This window comes from Bos grunniens, chromosome 1 (genome assembly GCF_055505025.1).
Source record: "Bos grunniens cultivar Pamir isolate PY7600 chromosome 1, Bosgru_T2T1.0, whole genome shotgun sequence".
Lineage (NCBI taxonomy): Eukaryota > Metazoa > Chordata > Mammalia > Artiodactyla > Bovidae > Bos > Bos grunniens.
The window spans coordinates 152903364-152923451 of record NC_141165.1 but is presented as its reverse complement, the minus strand read 5'-3'; positions in this window follow the sequence as shown (position 1 = coordinate 152923451).

The following is a 20088-nucleotide window of genomic DNA, read 5'->3' as shown; positions in this document are numbered from 1 at the left end:
GCTAATTTTAAAGATTGGACTTTTTTTTTTTTTCTCATTTTCAATGGCATTCCCTCAGTGGGAGTGAATTATAATTTGCCACTGGTACAAATAAGAGAAAGGCAAAGTGCATGTAATTTGCATACTAAAAACTAGAATACTAATGAAGACAAATCACTCTTCTCTGTGGAATGGTCTACCAAGAGCTTCCCTTCACTCTAACTTGGCTTAGAAAAAAATTGAAACAAACAGAAAAAGAGAGGAAACAGAAATTTCATTTGGAAAGTGCCTTAGAGTTGTGATTTTTAGGCCTGACTTGCAGTAGCTGCCTCTATCTTTTTAAATATATGGTACATTCATACCAAGTTTCTTATGCTTGAAACCAGCTCTTACCAGAATTAGAAATTAGTATATACCCAATTACAGAGAATAGTCTAATTTGGGATTTAATACATCATATACTGAAAACTCTGAATTGTATGAGACACTGTGAGGAAGTGAAACCCAGTCTTTGGAGTCAGCAGAACTAGGTTGGAATTGAACTCTGTGTCTTGCTTGGGTATGCCGCTTCTCCTCTTGTGTTTCTGTTTTTGATTTATAAAATGGTACAGATAGTTCCTAGATATTAAATTCAGGACTAATTCAAATAAAGTGTGTTAAACAACTTATCCAGTACCAAGCATTCAATAGGTTTTTTAATCTTTTCTATTCTCATGGCCCCTTTAAAAAAATTACAGAGTTTCAAAGTAAATTTTCATTTTAAAGTGAATGAATTAATTAAGCTGCTTTAGATCTCAACGTTCATGGGAAATTAGAGAGAACTTTGTGTTTTTAAAAAAGTTTTATTGATTTATTTTTGGCTGTGCTGGGTGTTCCTCGCTGTGTGGGGCTTTCTCTAGGTGGCGGCAAGCATGGGCTACTCTCTGTTGTCGTGCACGAGCTTCTCATTGCAGTGGCTTCTCCTGTTGCAGAGGATGGGCTTTAGGTGCGTGGGATTCGGTAGTTGTGGCACACGGGCTCTGTGGTTGTGGAGCATGGGCTTAGTTGCTCCGAGTCATGTGGGATCTTCCTGGACCAGGGATTGAACCTGTGTCACCTGCACTGGCGGATTCTTAACCACTGGACCACCAGGGAAGTCCCAGAACTTGGTTTTTATTTACCAATTTAACAAGCAAATGGTATCTACCTAATGCCAGACACACTACAAGGGGCAACTGAGTATGGCAGGTGCCCTCAGAGACTGACTGCCTAGGAGGCTCCACGGAGACAGGGGGACTGGAGCTCTGTGAGTTGTTGGGGAGGCAGGGGTGGAGTCAAGGAGAGTCGGGTGCCATATTCTGCAGAATGGAAACAATCTATTATCATCACACCCAGCAGTCAAGGACCCATGGAGCAGACTATGAATTCTATCTCCTTAACTACTGGAGAATCAAAAGGTCCAGAAATGTGTGGGATCCTTCGAGTTCATTCATCAAGGGACCTCCTTCAAGGCTTCAGATCAACTTCCTGCCTTATTTGACTTCCAGGATTTCATTTCCTGCAGTTCTTGTGCTTTTCATTGTGTTTCACGACTCTCCCTTATATTAAGTCTGATTCCTGGTGCCTCTTCCCAAGACCATGCTCCCTGGAAAAGCCTTGGCAAGCCCATGGAGTCTAGGTTTATAAAAGCAATGTCTTTACAGGGGCATCCTTGGAGGCTCACTCTAAACCAGGGGACTTGGTGTTTCTAGAGTTGCAATGACCTTGTGATGTCATTGCAAAGAAAACATCTAGGATCAAATTTAAGGTTCAAGTAGAAGGAAGGGGAAGGGCCTGGGATGTGAAGCTGCTGAGTCACAGTGGAAGAGAATGAACCTTGATATACGGGCAAGATGAAGCCACTGGCCTTGGAAAGAAGGGCAGGAACTCGACAGATTCACACTCCAGCTCTTGACCTCTGAGTGTGGAAGCTGACGGATGCATTGTACATCCATCAAGTGCAATTGAAGTTCCCTGGAGTTCTGGCTCGAGGAAGGCTGATAGGGATCAAAATAAAGAGGAAACATGCTGCCTGGGGCAGGCTCCTGGAGCTGGAAAGAAAGTGGAACATTTAGGAAAATTTAAAAGGCCAATTTGGCAGGGGCTCAAATAGTGGGGAAGAACACCATCCTATGAGACTGGTGAGGTAAGGAATGGAGTGGAACACCAATTCAAACACCAAAGAGGATCTCAGACCAAGATAAGGACCTGAGCTCAGCTCCTCACACAGAAACAACAAAATCACAACTAATGGCTGAACAACCGTAGACAGAAAAGACTGGAGATGACCAGAAAGGATATTCTACTTCCAAAGGCAAGGCAGAAGCCACAGTGAGACGGAGTGAGAAGGTATGGCAGCCCACTCCAGTGTTCTTGCCTGGGAAAGCCCATGGACAGAGGGGTCTGGGGGGCTGCAGAATTCTGAACCCCATGTCAGGCTTCCCAGGCTGCAGGTCTGGCACTGGGAAAAAAATCTGTAAAATACGGAGATGTCTGTATTTGTTGTGTGGTGTACTCAGTCGTGCCCCTCTGTGTGACGCCATGGACTGTAGCCTGCCGGGCTCCTCTGTCCATGGAATTCTCCAGGCAAGAATACTGGAGTGGGTTGCCATTTCCTTCTTCAGGGGGTCTTCCCAACCCAGGGATCTAACTCTTATGTCTTTCTTATGTTTCTTATGTCTCCTGCATTGGCCATTGCACCACCTAGGAAAACTATATACACGCACTTAAATTAGTTTGCTGTACACCTGAAACTAACACAACATTGTAAATCAGCTATAATACAAAATAAAAAAGTTAAAAAAAAATCAAGGCACTTTTGTGCATTCAAGTTACTTAGTGCACAGTTGGACATGTGGATCTGTCCACATGTCTGGCTCTGGATCTCAGGAGAGGTTTTGGATTGAAAAATTAAAAATTTTGTTATTCTTTTACTACAGTAACAAATATCGAAAAAATAAAGAGAATCAGCCCCCCCCACCCCCCCCGCCCCCTCCCAATAACACTGAAAAGAACATTTGAAAGAGGAGGCCTCAGAAGATTTAGGAAGCCCTGACCTCCCTCTGAGCTGCCATGCTTTTGTTCTGACATTTCTCTGCCTGCTTTGATTTTTCTCTTCAAGCTGCAGATTCACACTTGGCTCAGCAATGAGCAGACTCCGAGACCTGGCCCACTTCCCCCTCACATAGTCACTCCTAACCGAGACTGATTTATGTGTAGATTGTCTCTGCGTAACAGGCGACACCTCGTGAATTGGCTGCCCTTCGTTGTCAACGAGAGTCCCCAGTAAGACCTGAAACCTTGCTTTCTCGCCCTCCTGGTGACTCTGCACCTGTGATTCACGGTGCCTCCTTGCTCACCCCCTGACTTGCTGGCAGAGACTCAGGCTGCTCGTGGTAAGCACTCCCCTCTCCACAGCTGCCCTCTCAGAATTCATCTCCAAGAGGCAGAGCGCAGAGGCGTAGACACGGGCACCTCCATCATCACATCTGACGAAAATAGTCACCAGGAGTTGGATCAGACTGGGCCCTTGCTGGGGGACTTCTGTTCCAGAACCATCCCAAGCTGTTGACACCTCTGCATCTCATTTGGCAAGCTATCATCTCTTATCCTAGGACCAGATGACTTTGGGATAAACTCTCGTCCAAGGTTGGGTCAGTAGCTCTGACTGGATGCTTCTGAAAGAGATAGAGAGCGGAGTTTTCAAGGCTAAGACCTTCCAGGAAAATAATTTGAGACTAATTAAAAATAATTTAACTTTAAATACAGGTGAGGTTTCCAGGGAAACAGTCCTCCCTTCTGACAGCAAGATTTAAAAAATTACATTCAAAAAAACCAATGCTATCAAGCCCAGTTTGCAAGCATTTGGCTTTCCTCTGAATTTTTGCAGGAAATGTAAATTGCAACACTTTACACAGAACCTCACCCAGAAGCACAAGCCCAAGCGCTTACACGGCACAATCTTAATGTTCTCAGCCTGCCCTCAGTAACTGATACATTCTCATGACCATGAATAATCTGCTATCCAAGTGCACGCATGATTAAAAGTTTCTCCCAAGAGTCTAAAAATAATACTGTGAGATTCTCTTATGAGTTGACTCAGATACTCTTTGGTTCTTAGAACACAAGAAAAAAAAGTGGATGTAAAATGAGTGTATTCCTGTAATTTTCCTATTTTAACCTAATTATTTTATTTCGTCATCTGTAGCCTACTAATTGCAAGTGTCGGAAATAATGTGTTAATAAACATTGGATTCCTTGGTAGCTCAGATGGTAAAGAGTCTGCATGCAATGCGGGAGACCTGGGTTCAATCCCTGGGTCAGGAAGATCCTCTGGAGAAGGAAATGGCAACCCACTCCAGTATTCTTGCCTAGAAAATCCCATGGACGGAGGAGCCTGGCAGGCTACATACCATGGGGTCACAAAGAGTCAACAGACATTAATATGCCATTAACGTTTTAAGTGGTTTGATGAACCTGTTCACTCCCCAAAGCTATCTTAGAATATTCATTGTGATTATAACCCCCCTTTTAAAAATGGATGAAACAAGGACACAGAGATGTTAAGTGGCTTACCCGAGATCACACAGTTTATCTAATAAGAGGCTGAGCCTGGATTCTCACCCAGATGTTTTAGGTTTAATGTCTGTACTCTTACCTAGCATACCATTAGGTCTCTTTACATATGTCATGTGAGTGAAAAAGTGAAACTTTTTCAACGCGGTTGGCAAAGTGTTTTTATTCGTTTTGTCACTGGCGGTGGTGGTGGTGGGGTAGGTTCAGAGAGTCTCCAAGCAACATTGGATAATTACGTGGTTCCTTGTGTTGAAAAGAACCTTAGAGACCATCTCATTTATTCCTTTCCTATTTTTAACAAGGAAATTGAGGCTCAACAAAGAGATTTCCTTGAGCTAGGATTTGGGTTTTTTCCCTCCCTGTAATTGTGATGAGAGAACCAGGAAACAGGTGCCTGGATTCAGGTACCAAATACCATTAATTAACCTTGGGTTAATCCCAAACAATTCTCTTGGTTCTAAAATGAAAGACTTAAAATAGATGTGTTCCAGGGTTTCTGTAGGCTCTACTTCCTGTGATTTTTAATTGAGTGATGTGCCCAGGGTCAAATAGTTTTGTAAACAAGAGAAACAGAGGAAAGGTGGGAAAGTCGAGTCTACTTTCTAAGAGTCTGATAAAGTAGAGTGATGTCATCGCTTGAGTGGAAGCAGAATTCTGCATGTTCTCCTCTAGGGACTGGTTTGAGGGGCAAGAAAGGAGGACATCAGAACATTAACATCTTCACCTGATTTTGGTGTGAGTTAGAGCAGGACCTAGAGGGGGATGACCCACTGTTGAATGAAGCCCAGTAATGAATCCCAAGCGAGAGAGGCTGGGAACTAAACTGGACCTGGAATTCTACATAGCTATGCACAGCTGAGCACAGAGGAATTGGCTTCACTGGGGAGCCTGAGGGTTGAGGTCTTATAAAACTGCAGAAGAGAATTGTGGAAAAGAAAGAAGATGGCCAAGCAACGTGTAGGGATGACTAAAGAAAGGTAATAGTCTGTCCTCTGTTCTTTTGTGCCTATGAAAAATAACACCCTCGCATGAAATATATCACCCCTCCAAAATGAAAAATTCAGCACACTGTTACCCTGGTGCCTTATTTGGGAAGGATTTTGCGAAGGTAAAAAGACAGTGAAAGTGCTGCACTCAATATGCCAACTAATTGGTAAAACTGAGCAGTGGCCACAGGACTGGAAAAGGTCAGTTTTCATTCCAATCCCAAAGAAAGGCAATGCCAAAGAATGCTCAAACTACTGCACAATTGCCCTCATCTCACATGCTAGAAAAGTAATGCTCAAAATTCTCCAAGCCAGGCTTCAACAGTATGTGAACTGTGAACTTCCAAATGTTCAAGCTGGCTTTAGAAAAGGCAGAGGAACCAGAGATCAAATTGCCAACATCCGTTGGATCATCAAAAAAGCAAAAGAATTTCAGAAAAACATCTACTTCTGCTTTATTGACTATGCCAAAGCCTTTGACTGTGTGGACCACGACAAACTCTGGAAAACTCTTAAAGAGATGGGAATACCAGACTACATGACCTGCCTCTTGGGAAATCTGTATGCAGGTCAAGAAGCAATAGTTAGAACTCTACCTGGAACAACAGACTGGATCCAAATCAGGAAAGGAATACTTCAAGGCTGTATATTGTCACCCTGCTTATTTAACTTCTATGCAGAGTACATCATGAGAAATGCTGGGCTGGATGAAGCACAAGTTAGAATCAAGATTGCTGGGAGAAATATCAATAACCTCAGATATTCAGATGACACCACCTTTATGGCAGAAAGCGAGAAAGAAAAAAAGAACCTCTTGATGAAAGAAAGTGAAAGAGGAGAGTCAAAAAGTTGGCTTAAAACTCAACATTCAGAAAACTAACATCATGGCATCTGGTCCTATCATGTCATGGCAAACAGATGGGGAAACAGTGGAAATAGTAACAGACTTTATTTTTTGGGGCTGCAAAATCACTCTAGGTGGTGACTGCAGCCATGAATAAGATGCCTGCTCCTTGGAAGAAAAGTTATGACCAACCTAGACGGCATATTAAAAAGCAGAGACATTACTTTGCTAACAAAGGTCCTTCTAATCAAAGCTATGGTTTTTCCAGTGGTCAGGTATGGATGTTAGAGTTGGACAATAAAGAAAGCAGACTGCCGAATAATTGATGCTTTTGAACTGTGGTGTTGGAGAAGACTCTTGAGAGTCCCTTGGGCCGGAAGGAGATCCAACTGGTCCATCCTAAAGGAAATCAGTCTTGAATATTCATTGGAAGGACTGTTGCTGAAGCTGAAACTCCAACACTTTAGCCCCCTGATATGAAGAGCTGACTCATTTGAAAAGACCCTGATCCTGGGAAAGATTGAAGGCGGGAGGAGAAGGGGACGACAGAGGGTGAGGTGGTTGGATGACATCACCGACTTGATGAACATGAGTTTGAGCAAGCTCCGGGAGTTGGTGACAGACTGGGAGGCATGGCATGCTGCAGTCCATGGGGTTGCAGAGTTGGACACGACTGAGCAATTGAACTGAACTGAACTGAAAAAGACAGGGAGGTCAAATTCCACATCTGGTTTGAAAGTGAACAGAGCGAATAACAGTAGGAGGGAAGATGGAATTAAAATATGTGAATTTCCCAGGAGCAGAAGGCCAAGTCTGAGTGACCTTGAGAACATGAACTTCTAGACATTGGCAAAAATTTTGGTGAGGCTATTGGACCTCCTTCAGAGTTTTGGCTTGACCTCAGTATACTGTTACCTTCTCTCCAAGAATAGCATGAGTCTAGGGTGACATCTATAGCTGGCACAGTTAGTTAAATAGCAGAATGAAGGCTCCCCAGTCTAGACCCTTGGGGGAAAGATGAATGAACTCAATGTTGGCATCACTGACATTTTGAGGAGGATAACACTGCTATGCGGGGTGGGGGGGGGCGGGGGGCTGTCATGTACATGGTAAGAGAGTAAGCAGTGTCTCCGGCCACTACCCATTGGACACCTTGCCCAAGTTGTGACAACCAAAAATGTCTTCAAATATTCCCCAATATTTCCTGGGGGCAATGGTGTTCCCAGCTGAGAACCACTGAAGAGTGAAATGATCTTAACTCAGAGGTGAGATGTTGAAACATAAACAAAACAAAACCCTGAAACAACAAAATCCCCCAATAGTCCAAACCAACATCTCATGTATCACCTTAAGGTACTTTACTCATGTTGTGGCTCAGTTGCTCAGTCATGTCCCACTTTTTTCCACCAGGCTTCCCTATCTTCCCAGGCTTCACTATCTCCCAGAGTTTGCTCAAACTCACGTCCATTGAGTCGATGATGCCATCCAACCACCTCATCTTCAGTCGTCCCCTTCTCCTTTTGCCTTCCATTTTTCCAGCATCAGAGTCTTTTCCAGTGAGTTAGCTCTTTGCATCAGGTGGTCAAAGTATTGGAGTTTCAGCTTCAGCATCAGTCCTTCCAATGAATATTCAGGGCTGATTTTCTTTAGGATTGACTGGTTTGACCTCCTTGCAGTCCAAAGGACTCCCAAGGATCTTCTCCAGCCCAATTGGAAAGAATTGTCCTCAGCCTTCTTTCTGGTCCAACTTTCACATCCACACATGACTACTGGAAAAACCATAGCTTTGACATTTGTCATGCAAATGGACATTTACATGACATATATGGACATTTGTCAGCAAGGTGATGGCTCTGCTTCTTAACATGCTGTCTGTGTTTGTCATAGCTTTCCTTCCAAGGAGCAAGCATTTTTTAATTTCATGGCTACAGTCACTGTCTGCAGTGATTTTGGAGCCCAAGAAATTAAAATCTGCCCCTGCTTCCACTTTTTCCCCATCTATTTGCCATGAAGTGATAGGACCTGATTCCATGATCTTCGTTTTCTGAGTGTTGAGTTTTAAGCCAGCCTTTTCACTCTCCTCTTTCACTTTCATGTTAAGCTAAATAAAACTGGCAGGGGACTTCCCTGGAGTCTGCTGGTTAAGACTCCATGCTTCCAGTGCAGGGGGCATGGGTTCAATCCCTGGTCTGGGAACTAAGATCCCACATGACACAGAGTGCCACCAAAAAAAAAAATGGTAATGATTATATTCAAAGCTTTATCATGAATGCTTTGAATATAATCATATAAAAATAAATATAATTATTTTAACAAGTATCATTCAGATGCCCATTGTTTCTTCAAATTTTATATTTTAAATACCCATCATTTTTCCCTCTTAGGGCTGTCAGCTTTCTTCCCCAGTTAAGATTTAGCAAAAGAGTTATTATTTCATTTTTCCCCTTCTTTATGCTTGTCAAAGTTTAATCAGGCTGATTACCGGATTGAAAATGAATGGCTGTAAAATGCTAGTTTCTAAAAAGAGATCAATCAACACAATTGTGCACACCTGATAAAGGGTTCCACCAGCAGGTCCCCCGTTCCAGGACACGTGGCCTTCAGGACAGTTTGACCGCATAATAGGTCGACCCTCCTATTATCAGAAAAACCTGTTAACTAATTTCCCCCTCCCCGCAGGAATTATAATAGCTAATTAAGTGAAGTGCTGCATCAAAAATTTTAACTCTCATTGATGAAGTGCTGAAGGTTAGGGGTGGAGGGCCTGAAAAATCTCAAGTTAATGGAAGTGTTACAGGTTGAACTATGTGCACCCCAAATTCCTATATTAACGTCCAAACCCCAGTACCCCAGACTGTGACCTGATTTGGTAGCAGGGTCATAGTAGATGTAATTAGTTAGGACAAGGTCACACTGGAGTAGAAAGAAATTGTTGGTCACCCAGTCGTGTCTGACTCTTTGTGACTCATGGGCTGTAGCGCACCAGACTGCTCTCTCCATGGAATTCCCCAGGCAAGAATACCAGAGTGGGTAGCCATTCCTTACTCCAAGGGACCTTCCTGACCCAGAGACTGAACCTGGGTCCCCTGCATTGCAGGCAGATTCTTTACTGTCTGAGCCACCAGGGAAGTCCCATACTGGAGTAGGGTGAGCCCCCAATTTAACATGACCAATGCCCTTTAGAAAAGGGGGAAATTAGCACACAGACCTGCCCACAGGAAGAAGGCCATGTGAAGATGAAGACAGAGATTTGGTGCATCTTCATGCCAAAGAACAGCATAGATTATCAGAAAACCACCAGAATCTGAAGTGAGGCCTGGAACAGAGTCTTCCTCACAGGCTTTCAAAGGAACTGACCTTGCTAACACCTGATCTCAGACTTCTAGCCTCCAGAACTGTGAGACAATGCATTTCTCTGGTCACGCAGCAGTCTTAGTAAACTTATTATATATCACCTGTTCCAATTTACCTTTGCCCAGCCATAGTTAGGGCATGTAGCAAAATAATCTTCCATCAGACCAAACATGACTGCAATGATATCTTGGAGAAGGCAATGGCAACACACTCCAGTATTCTTGCCTGGAAAATCCCATGGACGGAGGAGCCTGGTTGGCTGCAGTCCATGGGGTTGCTAAGAGTCGGACATGACTGAGCGACTTCACTTTTACTTTTCACTTTCACGCATTGGAGAAGGAAATGGCAACCCACTCCAGTGTTCTTGCCTGGAGAATCCCAGGGACGGGGGAGCCTGGTGGGCTGCTGTCTCTGGGGTCGCACAGAGTCAGGCACGACTGAAGTGACTTAGCAGCAGTAGCAGCAGTAGGCTCAAACAAATAGCATCAGTGTAGATAACCTTAAAAAGTGAGTACAGTTTCAAGACTCACTCATCTACATAGTCAGTTGCATGAAAATCCATAAGCCCTAGGATCTCTGACACTTCCCACATGACTTCTGGGTTTCAGCCATGAAGTTAAGCTCAAAGCCATTGGACTTCACAGCTCTAAAACTGTTTCCTTTACTAACACCTGGATTATCAAGGTTTTCCAGAGAAATAGAACCAGTGGGTTCCTTTGTATGAATACATAAGAACATATAACTTTATATATAAATTTAGATGTGAGGAAGGGCAGGGAGGAACATAGGCTGAAACCTCCCGACCTTGTCAGGCCCTGTAGTAACAACTTGCATGAGTTATCTTGAACATGAGGTCCTAATAAAGAACATGGAACAAGCTACCACCAATAGGAAGAATTTGGGGAAAGTCAAAAGGAGAAAGAAGACACCACCAGTTCATGTGTCCTACCAGCCTTCCAGAACCCAGCTTGGCCTAGTGATGCATGCACTACCAGGGAAGACCCTGAGTCAGAATCATTCACCAGAAACCTGTCACCATAAAACCTATAGACTTGGAGCCACAGGGTAGAGCAGTCCTCCTGGGTTCCTTTGCCCTCCTGCTCTCTGCCCAGGCTCCTCTTCCTAATAAAGTCTCTTCCTTTGTCAGCATGTGTGTCTTAGACAATTCATTTCTGCATGTTAGACAAGAGCCCTAGAAGGGCTCCCTCTTCCTGCAACAGATAGAGGATTTACTATAAGGAAGTGGCTCATGTGATTATGGAGGCTGAGAGATCCCACCATCTGCCATCTGCAAGCTGGAGACCCAGGAAAGCAAATCTGGACATGAGAAGCAGGGAAGCTTATGGTATACACCCCCATCTGAGGACAGGAAAAGATGAGATGAGATGCCCCAGCTCAAGCAGTGAGTCAGGAGGAAAGGGGCAAATTTCTCTTCCGTCTTTTGTTCTATTCAGACCCTCAATGGATCGCACGATTCATTCTGTCTGTGCGCTTGCTCAGTCGTGTCCAACTCTGCGAGGCTCCATGGGTTGCAACCCACCAGGCTCCTCTGTCCATGGAGTTCTCCAGGCAAGAATACTGGAGTGGGTTGCCATTTCCTCCTCCAGGGGATTTTCCCGATCCAGGGATCGAACCTATCTTGCCTGCATTGGGAGGCAGATTCTTTACCGCGGAGCCACTGGGGAAGCCCGTATCACTTACAGAGCTGCAACTAAAGGAAGACACAGTGTCCTCAAATGCCTTATTTAAGTGGTGATAAGGGAGTGACTTCAGAAAATGCACAGTGTTTTCCAAAGGGGTCCAATTCTCTTTCCCAAATCTTTAACTTTCTGATTTAACAAGTTTAGCAAAGATAATCCACACCTATCACGTGGACAATGTTTTGAATCAAATTTATAAATTGACTGTGTTGTGAGGCATTTTCCCAGGGTAAAAATATGAATGAAACTCATATTTTGACTTTCCTGAGTCTCCAGCTTGCAAATGACAGATGGTGGGATCTCTCAGCCTCCCTAATCACACGAGCCACTTCCTTATAATAAATCCTCTGTCTGTTGCAGGAAGGGTGACCCCTTCTGGGGCCTGAGAGTGGGCTCTTGTCTAACATTCAGGTCCAAAAAAAACTTGTTTAAACAATAATGTTACTGAACTACCATTCCCAAAAGAGTAGGCTGAGTGTGAGGCCCTAGGAACATGAGTTCATGTACTACAAAAGGCAAAAATAAACAAAGTTTTAGTCCTCATTTTGTCATTTTGTGTCAGGCAGAAGTGAATGTTTTCACAGGTTATTAAAATGGGGCTTCTATCTCAGTATTGATTTGTGTTCAGACCCTCAGTCAAGTCCTGAAAATGGGGTTCTCCAGCAGGAATACTGGAGCGGGTTGCCATTTCCTCCTCCAGGGCATCTTCCTGACCCAGGGATCAAACCAACATCTCCTGCATTGGCAGGTGGGCTCTTTACCGCTGAGTCACCGGGGAAGCCCCTCGTTAGCATGTCAGTGGCTGCTTTCTTGCTGTGTCCTCACACGGTCCTTCCTCAGTGTGAGCGTCTCAGGAGTCTTTCTCTCTTTTCATAAGGATTAAGGTCCCACGTACTGATTTCCTTAAACTTTAACTGCCTCCTTAAAGTCCACATCTCCAAATATAGTCACCTAAGAGGTTAGGGCTTCAGTGTACGAATTTGGAGGAAATGCAGGTTATTCCATAACAGGAGTAAAGCGCATACAAGTATCCCACAGTTCATCCCTGACCAATAAAGATCACTGCGACAAACAAGTTTATAAATCTCTCCATCTTGATCCTCCCCCTTCTTCATCTTCTCGGTTTATCTTAGAATAGATTTCTCCAAAAGAATATCTAAAGCCCCCCACCTCAATTTTCTTAAATGAATATTTTAAGATACAATTGAAGAGAGCAACAGCTTTTGGACAAAAAACCTAAATGTTTTCTCACTGTGACATTGAACTTGCTATTTTTTTTAAACAGTTTTTTTTCCTGTTTACATTTTTCTTAGATTTCCTTGGGATTTCATTTTGATGTGTGAGTTCTAGTGTGTGTTCCCTCAGTGACAGGGAGGGAGCTGGTGGAGGACAGAATTGTAAATCTGATGGCTTTCTATAACACATTTGTAAGAGTGTGTTGTAATATTTCTGTGTTAGAATCTATCTCGATCCCTTGCCAGCTGTGTCTCCTCTCCTGGGTGCCCAAGCAGATCAAATATTTTGTCAGGAAGTACAAGAACCACAAAAGTATTGACTGCCTTGAAGTAGAGATTTTTCTTTCTCCTTTCCCTGTGACAGCATAAATGTGTACTGTCAGATCATACATTCTGTTCCTAAGGATGTGTTCCTTTCCTTTTCTGTTTCCATAGCAATCTGTTGACTTAACTCACATGTCTCTAGGAAGTGATTGTTCAGAAATCTGGCCCGTTCCATCCAATATCTGTAATCAGTTCTAATTTTGGCGCAATATCTGGTTCAGTGAATCTACTCTTATTGATAATATTTCTCCCCAAAAGGATGATTGTCAGACTACCTAAAATTGTATTTGTAATCAACAAATGTTTGAAAGCCTTGCTACATATGATCTATACTTGAATGCCCTTCAAAGAAAATATAAAACCTTTGATTAAGGTTACCACTACTGTATAACGAAAGGAGGAGAGGGCAGCAGATTACGAGATGGCTGGATGGCATCACCAACTCAGTGAACATGAATTTGAGCAAACTCGGAAATAATGAAGGACAGGGAAGCCTGGCATGCTGCAGTCCATGGGTCTCGAAGGGTTGGACATGACTGAGAGACTCAACAACAACAACAGATACTAAGAGAAGACATATTTTGCTTGTGTCAGGCTGCTGTTGCCTCTCAATATCCATTTTCATTTTCTTTAGTAATAATAATATCCCAGCTCTTATTCCTGTGCATTACCACTGTAATGAAGGCAGAATTTCCAGACTGCTTGCTGCTCCCTGTGGCCTGTGCCTAAAATCTGGCCCCTAAGAAGTCTGTACCATTGTCAGGGGTGGTTCTGAGAAGGTCCCTTAGAATAGGGCACCTTCTTTTGCATTTCCCACCTCCTTCTCTATGAGACAGACACACGACAGCTCTGTGTCTAGCAGCTATCAAAGCTTATAGAGATGCAGAAATCTGGAAGCCTGATTTCCTGTCAACAACATGAGACTACTTTGCCAGGAGTGGACTGCCAATCTGCAAGAGGTTTTCACTGTAAAATGCTCTTTCTTGTTTTCTTATTTGAGGGTTCCCTCCCCACTTGAAGGTACACCCATCCTAGTTAGGTGTTACTGTTGATATCTCAAAAGATACAACACTTACAGTCAGATGATAGTAGTTCTCTAACAAGTTCATAAAACAATATGAAAATTTATATTTTTATGGGGCTTTAGATTTTGAGTTAGGTTACACATGGTATCTTTAAATTCCATATTCAGTCCCTATGGGAAACTGGCAATAATACAAATTTATGAAAATGCACTAAAACTTTACAGATTCTGTACAGATTCTGTTTCCCTGGAAAAAATACCCCTCAGAAGGGAAACTCAAGTCAAATCTGAATAAATTCCTGCTTGTAGTATCAAGAGGATTCATTCTAGCAGATAAATCTCAATTATCCACAACTAGGACTTTTTTCCTCTGGAATCTACTAAAAATACCCGTTTCTATTCTGTTGATAATACCATTTAATTTTCAGTATAGTTGCAAATCCCTATAAACGGAAGGATTTGCCATTCCTTATAGATACAAATGAATTAGGTCATCATGCACAAAATACTATTTATATGAAAGTGAAAGCGAAGTCGCTCAGTCGTGTCCGACTCCTTTCGACCCCAGGGACTGTAGCCTATTAGGTTTCTCCGTCCATAGGATTTTCCAGGCAAAAGTGCTGGAGTGGATTGCCATTTCCTTCTAACTGGGATTAAAAAACAAACGCTGAATCTTGTGTCAAGACCCTCAACACTAGGATATTCGTGGATACCAATTCAATTTAACCATGTGGCATAATATATAATGCGAATGTTGACTTAAAAAGATGAACAGTGTGAGAGTTCTACTTTTATTTGGGGCAAAATGAGGACTGCAGCCCAGGAAACAGCACCTCAGATAGCTCTGAGAGACTGCTTCAAAGAGACAGTGGGGGAAGGTCAATAGGAAAGATTTTGAAAAAAAAAAAAAAAGAAAATATAGCCACTCAGAAAATGCTTTCTTAAGTATTCACAATTGTTTTCTTTAAAGAAGAGATAGACTAGAATTTTTAAGTACAGGAATTATGTACAGACTGGGAAAATACACTGTTAAATAATGTCTCCTAATTGTCATATTTCTTTGTGCAAGCTTTTAGATTTTATTAAAGCTACAGATAAAATCAGAAAAATTTTCTTATAGCACCCATATATATGTGCCCACCTATAAATGTTGTGAATATTTATATCATATTTTAAACTGTATTTCTATTTTTTTTGTTCCCTTGGAAGCATTTTGTTCCCATTCCAGTGGAAGCATTGGAAGCATTCCCATATGAGCCTTCGTTTCTTAATCTGCAAAAATTGGAGAGTTAGACTAACAGTTTGGAAGCACTATAGTATTTTTATTCTTTTATTGACTTACATGCTTAGCACCTTGTGATTTGGTGTTGCTGTTCTTGATATCGTATCGTATCTCTTCACCTAGAATGTGAGTTCCCAGGAGCAGAAGTCATATCTGCTTTATATCCCCTATAGCCTTGCTACTCAAAACACAAGTCCTCAAACTATTCGTTATTGATCCCTGATGAAGGTAACAGCTGGCACCAAAATGTAATTCAACCACATGGTAAATCATCTATGTCACTAGGCACAGCCTTTAGTCCAACCAGGATTTTTTTCTTAGCAGAACTTTGTTAATGAAGAAGCTTTGTGTTGATTCACCCTCTGGTACAACCTCCTTATCTTATCATAACAAATGGTTCCTGGAAGAGGACTGAAACGGAGCAGACCCTATGGTCCTCGCCCCCAGTGGCCTCTGCCTGCCTTTCATCTGCAGAAAAACTTCGGTCAAAGAATAAGTTCAATCAGGGGAGTGAGAAAATGCCAAACCAAAGGAAAACAGTCAAAGGAGACCAAACAATAATAATAATGTATTCATTAAGCATATTCAAGAACCTTTAGTTCCTCTGCAAGGGCTACAGATAATATTCTGAGCCATATCCTGTGAGCTGTCTTGTAAATACTGAAATACCAAAACCCCCACCAGGTAGAGAAGTTAACTACCTGATGACCAGACTGTTGCCATGACATAAGATGTCACAATTCTGAAAACTGGCCTCAAGAAAGGGAAACAAACTGATGCTGGAACTAAAGATTAATTGTACTTAAATCAAGATGATGCTGGTCAGAGCTCTGATGACCAGCTACAAGATGACTTTTAGAGCTGACTGTGCTGTTTCTGCATGTAGCCCCTTGCTCTGTCTATAAAAGCTCTTGCCCACTGATTCTGGGCTTTGGAACAGGTGTCTGCCCTCTGTCTCTCTCCTTGCCATTGTTGCCACCATCCAAAGTAAAGCAAACTTTCCTTTTCACCAATCTTGCCTCTTTATTGGCTTTTTGAGTGACTATCTGCAGACCCCATTCTCAGTTACAGTATCAGTCTGCAGGCTGTACTCAAAGCAGCACTAATCTATGGAAGCTTACAGATGATTCTCAACAAGATTTATTGTTTGACAAGTGACTCATCTATTCAGTTAATAAACACTGATTGAGCATCCATGACAGAACAAAGCTCTGAGAGGCACTATAGTGTGGGCACACACCTGCAGGTGCCCACACTATACCGAACAAGGTGGCATCTTCTTAAATAGTCAGGTAGAAGATAGAATGATAAATTTATAAGCAAGGCACAGATAGGACTCCATGGGAGTACAGTGGAGGGAAAGAATCCATCCAACAAGGCACTGGGAAGGGGAAACCTGGGAACTTCTTCCTTGAAGGACGGGCAAAATGTTCAACGATGGAGTATGGTACGGAGGCCAATCTCCAGGAGCAGAAGCAAGAACACAGGAAGCCCCAAGCATGTTTGGGAGACTGCTCAAGTCTGAATGTTACCTTTCTCATTATTTGACAGAGAATGTGGTTTTAACCCCTGTGCATTCCCTTTTCTTTTTTTATTCCTTATTATTCTGTCAAAAGGAGAATAATAAAAAAAGTATTCATCTCATAAGATGAAGATCAGATCAGTTCAGTTCAGTTCATTCGCTCAGTCGTGTCAGACTCTCTGCAAACCCATGGACTGCAGCGCGCCAGGCCTCCCTGTCCATCACCAACTCCCGGAGTTCACTCAAACTCATGTCCATTGAGTCAGTGATGCCATCCAACCATCTCATCCTCTGTCGTCCCCTTCTCCTCCTGCCCTCAATCTTTCCCAGCATTAGGGTCTTTTCCAAGGAGTCAGTTCTTCGCATCAGGTGGCCAGAGTATTGGAGTTTCCGCTTCAACATCAGTCCTTCCAATGAACACCCAGGACTGATCTCCTTTAGGATGGACCAGTTGGATCTCCTTGAAGTCCAAGGGACTCTCAAGAGTCTTCTCCAATACCACAGTTCAAAAGCATCAATTCTTCAGGGCTCAGCTTTCTTTATAGTCCAACTCTCACATCCATACATGACCACTGGAAAAACCATAGCCTTGACTAGATGGACTTTGTTGACAAAGTAATGTCTCTGCTTTGGAATATGCTATCTAGGTTGGTCATAACTTTCCTTCCAAGGAGTGAGCATCTTTTACTTTCATGGCTGCAGTCACCATGAAGATGAAGAATGAAGATGAAGATCACATGGTTTAATGCAAGTAATGTGCTTAGAGTACTGGTCAGTGCTCAGAAAATTTCAACTCTAGCTGTTATTATAATTCGTCACATTGTTATTATGGGATATCAACTTCACATTAGCTTTTTTCAGCTTTTACTGCTTTTGGTTTTATGCCATGGGAAATAAAAAACTGCAGAAGGCTTCAAATTATTTATTGTAAGAGGGAGCGTAGGAAAAAAGGTGATTGAGGTCAGAAATGTGATAATTACTTATAATTAAGGAGCATGTGGAGCAAGGAAAAACCAGCAAAGGAGACAGAAGACATACCTAGAAGGTAGGAAGAGAACCAGGTAAAAAAATCAATACATGGGTCTGAGCTAGGAAAAAAGATTTTGATTAACAGAGTCAACGATTGCTATTTAAAACAAAAAGAAAGAAAAAGGAAGGTGCTTACTAAAAAAAAAGAAGAAGAAGAAAAAAAAAAGGTAGTTGAATTTGAGAATGATGAGATCGTTCACAGGTACCTATAAAAGAATTTCTTTAAATGATCAAAGCAGGAACTGAACTGTAAAAAACTGAGGAGAGTAAATGGGAAGACAGTGGAGGCAGTAAGTATAAACACGCATATTCTTTTGTGTCAAAGCTATGGTTTTCCCAGTAGTCATGTATCAATGTGAGAGTTGGACCATAAAGAAGGCTGAGCGCCGATGAATTGATGCTTTCAAACTGTGGTGTTGGAGAAAACTCTTGAGAGTCCCTTGGACTGCAAGATCACACCAGTCAATCCTAAAGGAAATCAGCCCTGAATATTCATTGGAAAGACTGATGCTGAAGCCGAAGTTGAAGCTCCCATACTTTGGCTGCCTGATGTGAAGAGCCAACTCACTGGAAAAGACCCTGATCCTGGGAAAGATTGAGGGCAGGAGGAGAAGGGGATGACAGAGGATGAGATAGTTGGATGACATTATCCACTCAATGGACATGAATTTGAGCAAACTCCAGGAGATTGTGAAGGGCAGGGAAGCCTGGCGTGCAGCAGTCCATGGGGTCGAAAGAGTCAGACCCGAGTGAGCAACTGAAAAACTACAAATTCCTTTGTGAGTATTTCCTTTCTGACTGAGTGTGCAAGCTTATAGGCCACTGGAATAACAGCCAACCTCCCTTAAAGATAGGTTATGGACGTCTATTGTTTTGTCTGTTCCATTTCACTACCTGCCTTTTCTGCTAACTATTTCTAGCTACACCGCAAACCTTAGAGCCGACATGCAGAATGTATGGATTTTTGAGTGTGATATCAGAAAGAAAGCATGAGTCAGTCTTCTCCCCACTGGAGAAGTTTTAACATGAAAAACTTTGATGCTGTCAGCAGTTGTATTTCTCCTCTGCTGGCATAAGCCAGTTAGTCTGCAAAAAAAAAAGATAGACTCCAGTTTTCAGAGAGTAGATTGAAGAAATGGAGAGAAAGCATCCTAAGAGCGATGTGACTCTAGTTCCAATTATTTCTGAGGCACAGTTATGTTAATACATTTCCTTGGATTCCATCAGTCAACCCATCCACCTTCTTATCTTAGGTACACTGAGTTAGACTCTGCTCCTTGAGACTTAAAATTAACTAATGCAAGAAGAGATACATGTGTAGCAAAGGTTTGATAAATGTTGGAAAATACTATAGCAGTGGTTGAGAATGACAGCATGATATTCTTGGAATCAGGGCTCCCCTGGTGACTCAGTGGTAAAGAATCTGCCTGCCAATGCAGAAGACACTTGTTTGATCCTTGGGTCAGGAAGATCCTCTGGAGTAGGAAATGGCAACCCACTCCAGTATTCTTGCCTGGGAAATTCCATGGACAGAGGAGCCTGGCGGGCTACAGTCCATGGGGGTCACAAAGAGTCAGACACAACTTTGCAACTAAACAACAACAAATTCTTGGAGTGAAGATAGAACAGAAGGCAACAGAACACTTTGTCTTGTTAATGTGAGAGGAAGAAGATGGCTGAAGACATAGATGAGGTAGGTTTGAATTTCAGGTTTTGATTAAGCAATAAATACAAATTGTCTTTGTCTGTAACTCAGCCTAGTTTGTATTAATATTATGCACCCTCATCCCAATGAATTGACGAAAACTTTATCCCAGGTCATCCTGCCTACCCACTTTTCCATTCCCAGAGCTCCATCATGGTTCCAAGTTACTTACAGAGTACTAGCATGTGGTTGGGGAGGCGGAAAAGTACATCTGAACTTTGGTCCACATAGATTTCAACTGAGAAGTGCCCATTTTTGCACATGATACCTTCAGGTCTGGTGGCTCTTCCTGCTGTTTCCATGTTACGTCAGTGGCAGGGGACTCTTAGTGCTGTCTTTGTGCTCTGTGTGGTCACTTCTGCTTCATTAAGGACTCGTCTGCTCAATCACTGTGACTCCATTTTCTCTCTACAATTCTGTTGAGCCAGAAGGCAATTGGTCTTCTCTCTCCAGGGCTCACAGCCTCTGATCTTGCCACCATCTCAGAGGAATCTCCTAAGCTGGGGAAGGA